At 34.1% G+C, this 13,131-nt stretch overlaps 1 protein-coding gene across 3 annotated transcripts in view; it reads left to right on the top strand.

The window, feature by feature from the left end:
* The window catches only part of ERC1 (ELKS/RAB6-interacting/CAST family member 1), a 345,893-nt gene that overhangs the window by 303,555 nt on the left and 29,207 nt on the right, over positions 1-13,131 (top strand). The gene's annotated exons all lie outside the window — the stretch shown is intronic.

A 13,131-nucleotide genomic window follows, 5' to 3' on the forward strand; every position in this document is an offset into this window, starting at 1 on the left:
ACATCTAAGTACTTGCTGATTAAAAAGTATTTAATAAGAGTTGAGAATAAAAGTTAACAATCATGACATATTTATGAAATATCAGCATAATTTTTAAAAATGTTGATGTGTTTTACATTTTTTAAAGTACAAATATAATATACATCTTATCAGCATGCTTTAATAGAGATTATCTTAGATTAGAGTCAGAAATACCTCAGCAACTATCCTTGGGCAAGTCGCTTCACCTTACTGTGCCTTAGTTTCCCCATCTGTAAAATGAGAAGTTTGAAGAAAAAGTACAACTATGTATAGAAAATCTCTGTCCACAGCTGTGAATTCTGATAGAGAAATCCAAGAAAAGGTTACAATAAATTATTTTTCCAGCCTAAGTTGACATAGGAAGACAGAGAGGTCTGTGGATAGTGGGAGTAGGTATAACCATGATGGCTACACAAAGTACTCCAACAAGCAGGAAGTGAGGGCACTTTGGCAAGAGGAGATCCCAGATTAAGTAAGAGGGTCCTGGCCAAGTGCCAATGGGCACCTAGATTAGCACCCACTTTCAGGTCACAGGAACACTGAGGCAGGAATCTATACCAAGGGATGGTGATCCAGAGCAGGGAGTACTTAAAGGTGCTACAGAATGAGGAATAAGTTCAGAAGCAAGAAACAGTTATAAAGCTCTGGCTCTGGGAACAAAGCAGAATGAGGAAAGAGGCTTCTCAGTTCTGTCTTCTAGACCAAAAGGAACCAATAGTTCCATTACTATCAACCTGTAGAGCTTTTGACTGGTAGTGGTTGATAACAGTTATCTAATGGAACTCCAACCAGAGGCAAGCCCACAGTTGTGTTGCTCAGATACAAACCTCTTTCAGAAACTAGTAGCACTGAGACCAAAAGAGTGGGGATCAATTTGCTCAAAAGAGAAACATGAGATTTAAAAGAAGAGAAAGAAAAGATAACTTGTATGCTGAATGAAGAGAAGAAAGGCAAAGGAAAAGAAGTAAATTATACCTTAAAACATGTGCTGAGTATACAACTTATCTCTTGCCACCTTTTTTATTTAAAAAAGGGGTGAAAAACTAAGAAAAGATGTTGCTATAAAGAAAAATGGAGAGAAACTTTTTTCTTGTTGATTTTTTGGTTACATTAATTTAGGTTTGGAAGGGATAACTTGAGGTTCCTCATTATTATAGTTTTACTATTTCTCCCTATAAACTCACTTACTTTTTCTTTAAATTCTGATGGAGAAATTTAGTGCTTGTCTATTTAGTACTGATATTAATTCAATGCTCATGGTACCTCTCAGAAAAAAAATGGTGATTTCCCTGTTTATCTCTTAAGAAAGTGTTTTTATTGTTGTTTTATCTAAAATCCTAATTGCTACCCTTGGTTTTTACTTTAAGTATAAGAGGTTTTGCTCTAGCCCTTTTTAAAATTCTTTGTTCATTTTTCTGTTTTATGTTTAAATAAACCACATTGGATTTGGCTTTCCAATCCATTCTGCATTTTTATATTTTATGAGTGAGGTCATCCAAATGACATTGACAGTAATTATTTTTCATTATAAATTGCTTTACACAGTGCCTAGTACATAATAGGCATCTAATAAATACTTATTCCCTTCTCTTTCACCCAATCTGTAGCTCAACCAAATTGTCTGCCTCTCTCTTCCTCATATATAAATTGCTTTACACAGTGCCTAGTACATAATAGACATCTAATAAATACTTATTTCCTTCTCTTTTACCCAATCTGTAGCTCAACCAAATTGTCTGCCTCTCTCTTCCTCATATATAACACTCCTCCTCGTTTCTCCATAATTTTGTACTGCTTTTTCTCCATATCTGTAAGGTATTCTTCTCATTTCCACTTCTTAGAATTCCTCTTTTATTTCCTTCTCTGATTATCTTGTATTTATCTCATGTTATATTTATTCTGTATTCTCTCTGTTCTTACATGTACATGTACACATACACATTGTCTTCCGTAATAAAATATAAAGTCCTTGAAAGGAGAGATTGTTTCATATTCAAATCTGATAGAAAAGATGCTAGAGCCTTTACAGTATAGCAGCAAAAAATAATCTAGTGACAAATTCACATCATTTTCTAATTTCGAGTCATTTGGTAGTGCTAAAGACTGAGGTGCTGGCTTTTTTTTTCTGGGGCTTCAGTAGCTATGACTTCAAAACTCATAGAAATAGTAGTCAGACTATATCCCCAAGGAGAGTACTTCCCAAGCAGGATATAAACCAAAGCCAGACTGGTGGTTTGGAAAGCTGCTACCTAATTGCTAGTGGGCAGTTAGTGGTATCAGGGGAGCTAGTGATTAGCTCCCTCAGTAATGGCTGAGGACTAGATAAAGATCTAGTGATTTATGGAACTTGTTACATCTTTTATCTCCCTTAGGATAGTTTGCTGCTTGAACTAGTCTGACTTACCATGGCTAAGAGATGAGATTTGTTCCACATGAGTCTAATAGACAGAATTGAGAGCAGCACATGAAATATGAAAAGAAGCAGATATATAGTTGTAAAGAAAAGTTACAGGATACAACTATCCAAGTTAGTATGAGCTGCCCTAAGCCTTCTCTGATTAGATATTGGATGATCACTCATCAGAGATTTTGTAGAAAGGATTTCTTGTTCAGCTGCAAGTTGTACTTGGCACCCTGAAGTTGCTTCTTTTTAGTAGTTCTGAAATCCCTTTGTCTTAGATCACCTCAGTGATGAGTTACAAAATCACCAGTTGTGTACCACCTTGGACTTCCCTATAGAATACTGTCAATATTCTTAAATTGTAGCCTTATATGAAAAAAGGTTTTCCAAGATGTGCATTTTTAATTGTATTGATTTGTATGGTAATGCTAAACTATTAACAAATGCCCAACAAGGTGTGGGTGGTGCTAAATAGATTAAACTTTTCCTAGCAGAAGAATTTGTTAAAATTACCAATTGTATTTTGCGATTCAGATATTTCATGGGAATGTTTGCTTTTAAACAGATAAAGTAGATAGAACAATAGCATTTCTTGTTTTTACCTTTTCCATTCAAAAACAAAATAAAACAAAAAATAAAATCCCAGCTAGTTCCCAAGGTGAAAGAGAACATACTCCAGAAAGTTAACATTTTTAACAACAGAATATATCTGCTGGATGTATTCATCATGGTGTATAAAAGTTTCAAGAAAAATTTGCCTTATGAATATGATTTCCTCATGGACTCTGGCAGAAATAAATCCAAAAAAGACAATTCTGTCAAAGCAGCCAAGATCCCTCTCAGCTTTTCAAACATGAGGGGATTTCCAAGTAGTAGTAGAAAATTTAAATATTACTCATTTGGTTAGATCATTGATGAGGGTGAGGAAGTAGCATTAGAAACTAGAATAATAAAGTTTATACAAAAGTTGTTGCCTGGGTTGCTCAGGCATTTTGATAGGAAAAAAGTCCAAATGATCTTTTGTATCGACTCCTTTCTCACCGGGAGCTGTACCTCATTTCAACATATAGCAATTAAATTTTTATCCATGCTAATTGAGACACTTCCCATATTTCAGCTGGTTAGTTAATCTCTTTTCTACATTCAGAAATGTCTTAGCTTGCTTTTATTTTCTTGTAGCCTATGTAAATTCTCAAAAATATTTTTCCTATTTCTAAAAGGCCTGGCTATAACAACTGAAAATTTCCCCTCTGTTTTGCAATCACCTTGCCCTATCTTAGTCCCTTCTTACTTCCCACCTTACACAAACACACACATTGAGCACCACATACTCTGTCATAGTTTGTGCCCTAGATATTCCTGCTTTTAGCAATGGTAGAACAGATACCATTTGTGACTGGTCTTTCATCAAATAGTAAACACCTCCATTTCTGATTTTATATATACATATGTAATAAATCTATTTATTTTTTGCCCCAGTTCCAAAAGGTAACTAAACCTTCTCTTTGCCATTTCCTTCATTTCCTTCTCATTTTAAAGATGAGGAAAATGAAGCAGAGAGGGCTAAGGAATCACACAGTTGGATGTATTTGAGATCAGATTTGAACCAATGAAGATGAATCTTCCTGACTCTAAACTGGGAATTCTATTTATTGTGTCACCTAGCTGCCCTGTGGTCACTATCACTAGAACTTACTCTTAGGTTATTTCAGGTATCTAGTCTCTGCCTGTTTTGACTGCACATAGTATTAGACTCTGTTTCTTATTAGAAATTTACCCTGTGATTTATGAGTTCTCTGAATTTTCACTGACTGACTATAAAGTTTGGGAAAACCGTGCAAAAAATTTGAGTCTTGTATGTGATCTGTTGTTGTAACTTGTATTTAGAGTGATTCCTTCATTATTAATATACCTTTGTGATTTAAAAAAAAATCCTTAAAAATTGCTTCTGCCCCCTTCTCACCCTCCCTCCAAACCAAGTTTATTTGGAACATTTCAATTCTTTTTAAAAGGACAGGATAGGGAGTGAATCTGTGAGTCTATTAATAAAGCAACTCCAAGATGAAGAAACTTTTACCAATCTAAGTCTTTGCCTTCTCTACAGCTTAAGAGTTTATAAAGTTTCCTGGAGCAGAAGTATCGAACCCTTAGGCTGCAAAACTCCCTAGTATATCCTGAACCAAAATAAAATATAATTGGGAAATGTTTAACAAAATAAATAAAAAATACATTATAGCACAGATAATATTAATCTGTGGTTTTCTGAGTCAATATGTAGCCCACAGCCCTGTTTCTATTTGAGTTTGACACCCTTATCTTGGAGCACTTAAGAGTCATAAGTAACTTGCTCAGAATCTCTTAGCAAGTATGGATCAAAGAAAAGACTTGAACTTAAGTCTTTCTGTCTCTAAGACCAGTTTTCTATCCATTATGCCTGATGCCTCTTTTTTAAAATTGTCTATATTGTATTGATGCCTTTTCAATAATTTCTGAGGTAAAAAATTAACCCACATTCCCTTGTACAAAAAAATACAAGCATATCTGACATTGCACGTAACATTCTCCTTAATAGTACTTTGTCTGTCATTAAAAAGGAATGTTTTTATTTTCTGTTCATTAGCTTTTTCTTTACTTATTTGTGGGCTTCTGGATAGTGATTTTTTCATGTGCCCACTGGAGTCATTCTTTTAGTTCTGCTTATTTCACTCTATATCATTTCTTAGGTAGATAAGGTATATATTAAATATTTACTATGTGCTAGATAGTAGGTTAAACATTAAGAGTACTAGTAAGCAACAAAGCATTCCTTACTTTCAAGAAACTTACATTCTAATAGAAGAAGATAACATCTAGTGATGGCATGGGGCCATGGTTTCCAGCAAAATAAAGTGAAAGCTTATCCCCCAGGCATTACAAGACAGAAGTCCAAGATATATAATGTCCAAGTTCAAAATACTAAGTGTAGAGTGAAAGCTTGCATTTCTTTTACTATTTACATTATCTGGAGAATGTTTTCTTGTGATCATAAATTTTGATGTTCATAATCTTTAACCACATATATTAGGAAGTGGCTCTTGGTGATATATTTTTATGTTAGTTCCCTACTCTGAATATTAGATTATCATTATTGATCATAGAATCATGGATCTAAATAAAGCTAGAATAGATACAGAGACCACTTAGACCAAATTCCTAATTTGGCGAAAACTATATGAGTAATAAGTATCAAAGATGGGGTTTGAAATCAGGTACTCTGGCTCTCAAACCAGTGCCCATTTTACTATGCCATGCTGTCTGTATAGATAATGCACATGTTTTTCAATTTAATAGAGTCTCTTATTCTAATTTTATATAAACAAAATTTTCTATATTGTCTTTTATAATGTCCTTTACCCCTAGGTTGATTAATTCAACTATTCTCCTCATATGGTTGTGAAAGGTACCACCTCTCATTCTTTTATAGTTTGTTTATGATGTCAATTTTAATATTTGAATATGTATATTCACATTGAGAGACCAGTTTAAATTAATTATTTGGTACAAAATATTGGTTCTAAATGTAATTTCTGCCAAACTGTTTTTTTTTTTAATTTTCTCAGCAATTATGTCAAAAGGGAAGTCCTTCCCTCAATAATTGTGTGTTCCTAAATTTATCAAACACTGGACTACTGTTTTTTGATTGTTCTTTTTTTTTTTCTTTTTCTTGCTTATTTAGTCTGTTTCCATGGTCAGCTTTGCTATTTGTAAACCAAAGTTTTAGTGACTTTGGCATTATAATAATATGAGATTCCATTTATACTTTTTCCTATTTCCCTTGATAGTATATACTTACTGTAGATTAAAGTATTTCTTAAACACTTTGTGCCAAGCATTGTCCTGGGCACTACAAATTCAAGCAAAAACAAAGATCCTACTCTCAAGGAGTTTTACTTTCTGAAGGGAGAAGACATATATAAAAGAACCTGAAAAGGGCTGGGGAGTATTATAAGTAAGTAAGCTTCTTCCTCATCCTTGTTCAGCAGAATGTAAAAGTTCAGAGAATAAAAAACAGAGCCAGATGAGGAAAAATTATCCTTAGCTTTGGTACTCCAACAAATGAAGGTTTCTGGCAGAAACTCAGCAGGTAGAGCAAGGGGTTAGAAAGGTAAAGGCATTTGCTGTAAGAATCATCAGCAGAGATAGAGGTTTAATATTCTAAAGGACCAGGAGTAGATCTAGAATTTGGTAGTTTTGTTCAGTTCTATAAAATATCCCATTGGTAATTTAACTGTTATAGCACTGAATCAGTAAATTAATTTAGGTACTACCATTATTTTCATTGAGCTAACAAACTCCAACCATGAGTAGTAAAAAGAGGAAAAGGGGTTGGTTTTTATACTTAATATAAAATCTTGTGTGCATTTTGGTGAATTAATTCCCAGATATTAACATTTTATCCCTTATTAGAATTTTACAGTCAGAAAGCTAGATGATGACTTATAAACATTATAAAAGTAATTCACTGAGTAATATGGAACATGAGCTAACAAAAACCAAATTTTCATTCCCATGCACTTCAACTCTACCACAGTATCCCCATCCAGATATATCCACTCTTCTCTATAGACAGCCAGGTGACATAATGATTAAGGCACTAAGCCTGGAGTCAGAAGGACCCTAAGTTCAACTCTAGCCTGCACACTTACTAGCTCTGTGACTATGAGCAAATTACTTCACCTCTGTCTGCCTTGGTGTCCTCAGCTAGAAAATGGGAATAAAAACAGCATCTACCTCACAGGATTGTTGTGAGGATCAAATGAGATAATATTTGTAAAGTGATTATTCTTTTCCCTTCCCCTTATGCCTTCTGGAAATCTCCCACTCCATAATTAACAAATTACTTTTTATTTTATCTTCCTTTCTTGCTCCTTTCTTTTAATCACACTCAGTCAGACCTAGCTTCCTCTGAGTTATAATGCATTCTTACCCATTCTTTTTTATTCATTGCTTGTTGTACTCTTTCCCATACTTCTTGGCTTACTGTAGGTCATGATAAGGGAATTAGAATTTTTCTTTTTCCCCATTGTTCCTTCCAGACTCTCTTTCCACCTCCATCACTTATTAAATCTCCATATATATTTTGTTGTCTAGTCTTTATATCCTTGTGGCCCTTATCTACTAACCCAACCCTCCAGATCATTCTGTCTCCTTTTGGAATGAATCAGTACCTGTTTCATAAGTCTCCTTCACCATCTTCAATCTCTGTCCTTAAGCTGAAGGAATTTCTCACATCTTGATGTTTTTTAAAATACTTTTAATTTCCCAGGCCTAAGATACTCAGTTCCCATGATTATCTCCTCTACCTTACCTTGGTTACAAAGTAGGATAGTCATACCCTTGATTTTGCTTTCCCCCAATACTGTTCCACTTCCATGTTCATGAACTCTGAAATTTCTCTCTCTGCTCTTAATCATTTGTCATTACATCTTTCCCTGTGCCATACTACACTTTTCTTCATCTTCGCTGTGACCTCCAATTTCTCCACCCCTCAGTACTTTTCTAGATGTGATGACTCTGGTATCAATTCCATACTCTTTCTCCTTCCCCAGTTTTGATCTCTTGATGAATCCATTTCATCCTTAAATAATTTCCTGTCTCTTAGAATATAATCAGTTTAGTTTTTGTGACAATGTGGTACATTCATTGTTAAGTATTTCCTGAATCATCTTTTTTTTAAGTGGTTATGCTATATATGTTATATAAGCCTAAGGCTTCTTTATAGCATAAAGACTTTAAGCATTATCTTTTTTTTAATCCTGAATTATGTTTTGAATATATTTTAGTCATTCTCCCTTATATCTACTTTTTTGTTCAAGTCATCAATAATTAAAGTATAAGTTTTCACTTGGAAGGTCTTACTGAGTTCTTCATTGAATTTCTCAACCTTTGCAATAGCTGCTAGGTAATATAAGTTACAATTATCTTCATAGTAATAATTTTATAACTATTTATCATTATCACAGGTATCATGAAATATGATTCTCATTGCTTTTAGATGCACATTTAAGTCATTTCTGCCAAGTGTGAGCTATTTTTCCATTTATCTATGCCTCCCCTTTGTTTTCTGATTTAATTTATAATGAAAATATCAAGGCTGATATGTTCCAATTCCCTCAGTAATTTGTCCTCATGAATTACTAGAGAATTAATCACAAGTTAGTTTTTAGATAGTATAAAATGTTTTTAGATAGTATAAAAACTGATTCTTAGCATTCTTCTCCCTCCTCTCCTTTCACCATCCTGCTGCTCTTATGAAAGAATGAATGTATGAAAAACTATTTGTAATGTGTCAGGCATTGTGCTAAGCTTTAGGAATACAAATACAAATAAGCAAGACTGTTCCTCCTCCTAAGGAGTTTTTATTCTCATTAGAATGTAATTACATATAAAAGGGGAGCGTGGAAAAATATACATGAAATCAGAGTTTACAGAGACCTGATTCTGGAAAAAATAAGGTAAACACTCGTAGCCAGGTGGCACAGTCAGTTGAGTGTTGAGCTTAAGAGACCCGAGCTTGTTATGTGATCCTTTGCAAGTCATTTAACCTCTCTCAGCCTCTATTTTCTCATTTGCAAAAAATAGTGCCCACCACACAGGGTTGTCATGAGGATCAAATGAAGCCTGTAATGGTCCTTCTTTTGACTCCTGACACATATAGGTGCTTAATAAATGCTTAGTGATAGCTTGCTTGATCTAATAGCTTGTCTGTTTGTTAGTTATTATGATCATCTCAATTTAGAATATTTAGTTACTATTTATAGATGATCTAAACATCTGTAATTCTCTGCCCATTTTTATCACTCTACTACCTTCATAAAAGCAGAAATTGATAGTCTAAGACTAAGTACCTTTTTTTAAAATTGTAATGGTTTTATGGCTTTCTGTGAACAAAAAATTTGTTTACTAGTAGCCAAGCTATTCATGAAGAGATTTCTATTTGTAGCTAAGTTGGTCCTCAGGAAGGTCTGGTCTCTTAACTACACTTTAAACTTTTCTATCTTGGAAGAATTTGCCAGAATTTTTCCTTTCAAGAAAATTGGGTCATTTGCAGTTTTATTATATGGCAGCAGAATGGGACTGTTGTGGCAACCAGCAAAGCTATTAAATTTTAGACAGCATTAAGAAAAGTGTAATGTTTTGAGCAAGGGAAGTGATTGTTTTACTATCATGATGTAAAGAAAAATTTCCTAATAGAGCTATCCACAAGTAAAATGAATTGCTCTAGAAGCAGTAGATTCTCTCTCACTAAAGATCTTTAAGCAAAGGCTGGTGTGTTGGACATTTTATAGAAGAACTACATATTCAGGTATATGATAGACTAAATGTCCTCTTGAATTTGCTTCCAACTATGTGATTCTTTAAAATTTCCTGCAGCTTTGCATCATCAAGGGGAACCATATAGCTGACATATTCATGCAACTAATGTGTCTGAAGTAATTACTAAGTTTCCTTGTCAGTCCATTAAGTTTGTACATGAATAATATATATCGCTTTCAGATCAAAGGACATTATCATTCTGTCAAACCAATTCTCTTGCATACTCTTGACATTATGCAGTAGCCATTTTAGAGTAGATACAATGCATTATTTTTACTGGTCAGTTCATGATAGATAGGAAAAGAGCAGAAGAGATAGAAGGATATTGACGTTCTATTTCTATATCTCTCACATTCATCCTTTTCTCCCAGCTCACATGGCCACTACTCAAATTCAGGTCCTCATCACCTCTTGCCTGGATTATTGTGAAGGCTTTCTCATTGATCTCCTTGTTTCTTATTTCTACTCTCTCCAAACCAACCTCAGCCAACTGTCAGAATTTTTTCCTCAAGCACAGGTCTCTGATCATATCACACATATAACCTTTCCTCTCAGATCTTCAGGGACTTGGTCTTACCTTTATAAAAACCTCTCACTTGGGCATGTAAAGCCTTCACAATTTGGCTTCAACCTACTTTTCCACACATTTCTTATTTTTCTTTGTTGTATATTTTACATTCCAGCCAGACTGACCTGCTTAGCACTCTCTCCCACTTCAAAGCCTATCATGCTTAGAATATACTTCTTATATCCGTCTCTTGCAATATCTGCCTTCTTTCAAGGCAGATATTGTAATGTTTTTTGGTTGGGTTTTCCTTGTGATCTTTGAGGCAGTCTTCAGTAATCACCATAAGAACAGCCAGGGTTTAAAGTCCTAAGTCCAAATCCTTTATTATCTCTTTCTTGGGGCTGGGCATTCTTCTGGAGAGCCTTTCAGACTGGCTTTGGTCTCAGTGGGGAAATACAGGAGGAGAGCCTGCCACCAGGAGCTTGACTGAAGGTGGAATTGAAATTCTCTCCTTGCCTCTGAGAGCTTCTAGTGCACTTGTCCTCTATGGATCTCAGTCCCTGCTTATATGCTCTACACTGAATATAAACCAATCATTATATCATTAGGAAACCATTATTTGTTGTAAGATTAAATCAATCATACTGAACCATGCTAAACTAGATAACCATTGTCTCATCAATTCCACTGACTTAGCTCTTTGTTTCAAGTTCAGAGTTCTGGCCCATACCAAAAGTTTATGTGCCTTTCTTATGGAAAGCCTTTCTTGATATATCTATGTTGATACACTTTCTCTCCTTACATTATTCACTTAACTTGTACATGTTATATATCTCCTAGCAGAATGTAAACTCACTAAGAATGTGGACTATTTTTCGTATTTTTTTTTTTTTTTATCCCTAACACCTAGCGTAGTCTGTTATACACAGTAGAAACTAAATAAATGCTAGTGGAACTGAATTACATAAAGTTATTTTCTGCTTAACTCTCAAGGTGCCCTAGATACCCTGGTTTGGAAATATTGGCTTTTTTCATTTACTTTCAGTAATCACCTTAGTAGAAACTTCAAATACCTTTTGATGAGCAAAGGAGAAACAGAATAGACACTGGATAGAATGGATTCTTGCCCAAGATGCTATAAAATCAAATTTCATTCTGAAATTCTTCAGTAGTATTTTCACTCAAACTGTAAGCACTATTGTTACTGTTATTTTTTTCAGTTAGGACTCTCAGGCCCAAGTGGTTGATTTAAATCAGAGATAAATTTGCCTATGACTGAAAATTGGAACTGAAAGATTTGTTAATAAACTTCTAGTTATACGTCAGTGAATTAGTAGCTCTTCAAATTCCATTTCATTATAAGGAATCTGAACTTTTTATCCCAAAAATGTTCCCACTTTTAATGCCCAGTTTCAACCTTGGAACATAAGTGCAGTAAATACAGAAGACATTTCTTGGGTAAAAATTCCTATCTTTCAACCATGCAGCACAGATATAACAATCTCACATTGGAAATCATTGCCTGAATTAATCTGACCTTTGGGACTCTAAACATTAAAAAGAAAGTTAAGTTGTTCAAATCCACTGAGAATACAAGAAATTATTGTTTTGTCAAAATTAGGGAAAAGGAGTTAGAAAAGCCCAGACTAAAGGAAATCAGAAAATAAAATGGAGCTATGTTGTCCTACATTATGGCTCTTTAAAAAATGTGAAAGTGAAATCTAAAAAAGATAGGTAATAAAAAGAACATAATGTAAATGCACTTTAATGAATTCTGCCAGTGGGATGCCCTCTAACTTCTCTCTAATGTTTTTTCCTACCTTCTGAGAGTCCTATTCTTAATTGAAACAATACTTGCTTTCCAAGATTGATAAGTGGTACATATACCTATAACTGAAAGGAAATTCCAGCAGAAAGCTAGTCCCATTAGTCTACTGATGTAGGGCATCAAATGTTATAATTTTTATCCTAATGTTGTTTTTCCTTCAATAATTTAATAATCAAAATAATGATAATAGGTCTTTTAAACTTTTATTAGTTTCTGTATACTTGTCTACTCTATGTAAACCAGCTCTTTTCCCTAATCTTTCATGTACTCTAGTAATATTACATAATGACTAGGTGTAAGTGTGCAGTGTAATTTAATATCAGATTTCTCCTAGAGTAGTCACAATTTATTATGTATGATCTATATTCTAGTCTTTAGTGAATTATATTAGGTAGCCATTTAGTGGTGCCCTTTTTTCTCATTTCATAATAATTAACTTATTGAAATATTGTCAAGATAAAAGGAAGGGTGCAGAATTATTTGGAGATAAAGGGGAAAAAATGTAATGTCATCAATGAAAATACTAAGCTTTGTTTCTGAGAAATTATCAGGCACTCTGTTCATTATTAGGGTAAGAGGTATCTTGCCAATGTACAACAGGTGCAAATCTCAGCTTTACAGGCCTTAGGAGCTTTTTTGAGTATTGCTAGTATTGGTAAGGCTGTCCAGTCAGCCTGTTGTGTATCAGGCATGTGCCTGATAGAGAGTAATTCTCTAACAATGATCTGATATATAAAATTTGTCTAAACCCTCTTCTTAAATATCAGACTTGGCTCTACTACTTTAGAACTAAAAATATAAGGAATAGCTATAAAATGAGATCCTAAATCCTATGTATTCCTGGGAGGGAAATCAGGAGAATAGTACCTAAGAAAAACTAAATATAAAAATACCTTTCAGGGCTCCATAAGGCTAAATAGGCTTAGAATAACTCATAGTACTAGGAATAGTACAGAGAGTTCTGGACTCTTGAGTCAAGGGTCATCCTATATTAGAATTTATTAACTAACATTTCAA

Source organism: Antechinus flavipes, chromosome 5 (assembly GCF_016432865.1).
Source record: "Antechinus flavipes isolate AdamAnt ecotype Samford, QLD, Australia chromosome 5, AdamAnt_v2, whole genome shotgun sequence".
Taxonomy (NCBI): Eukaryota; Metazoa; Chordata; class Mammalia; order Dasyuromorphia; family Dasyuridae; genus Antechinus; species Antechinus flavipes.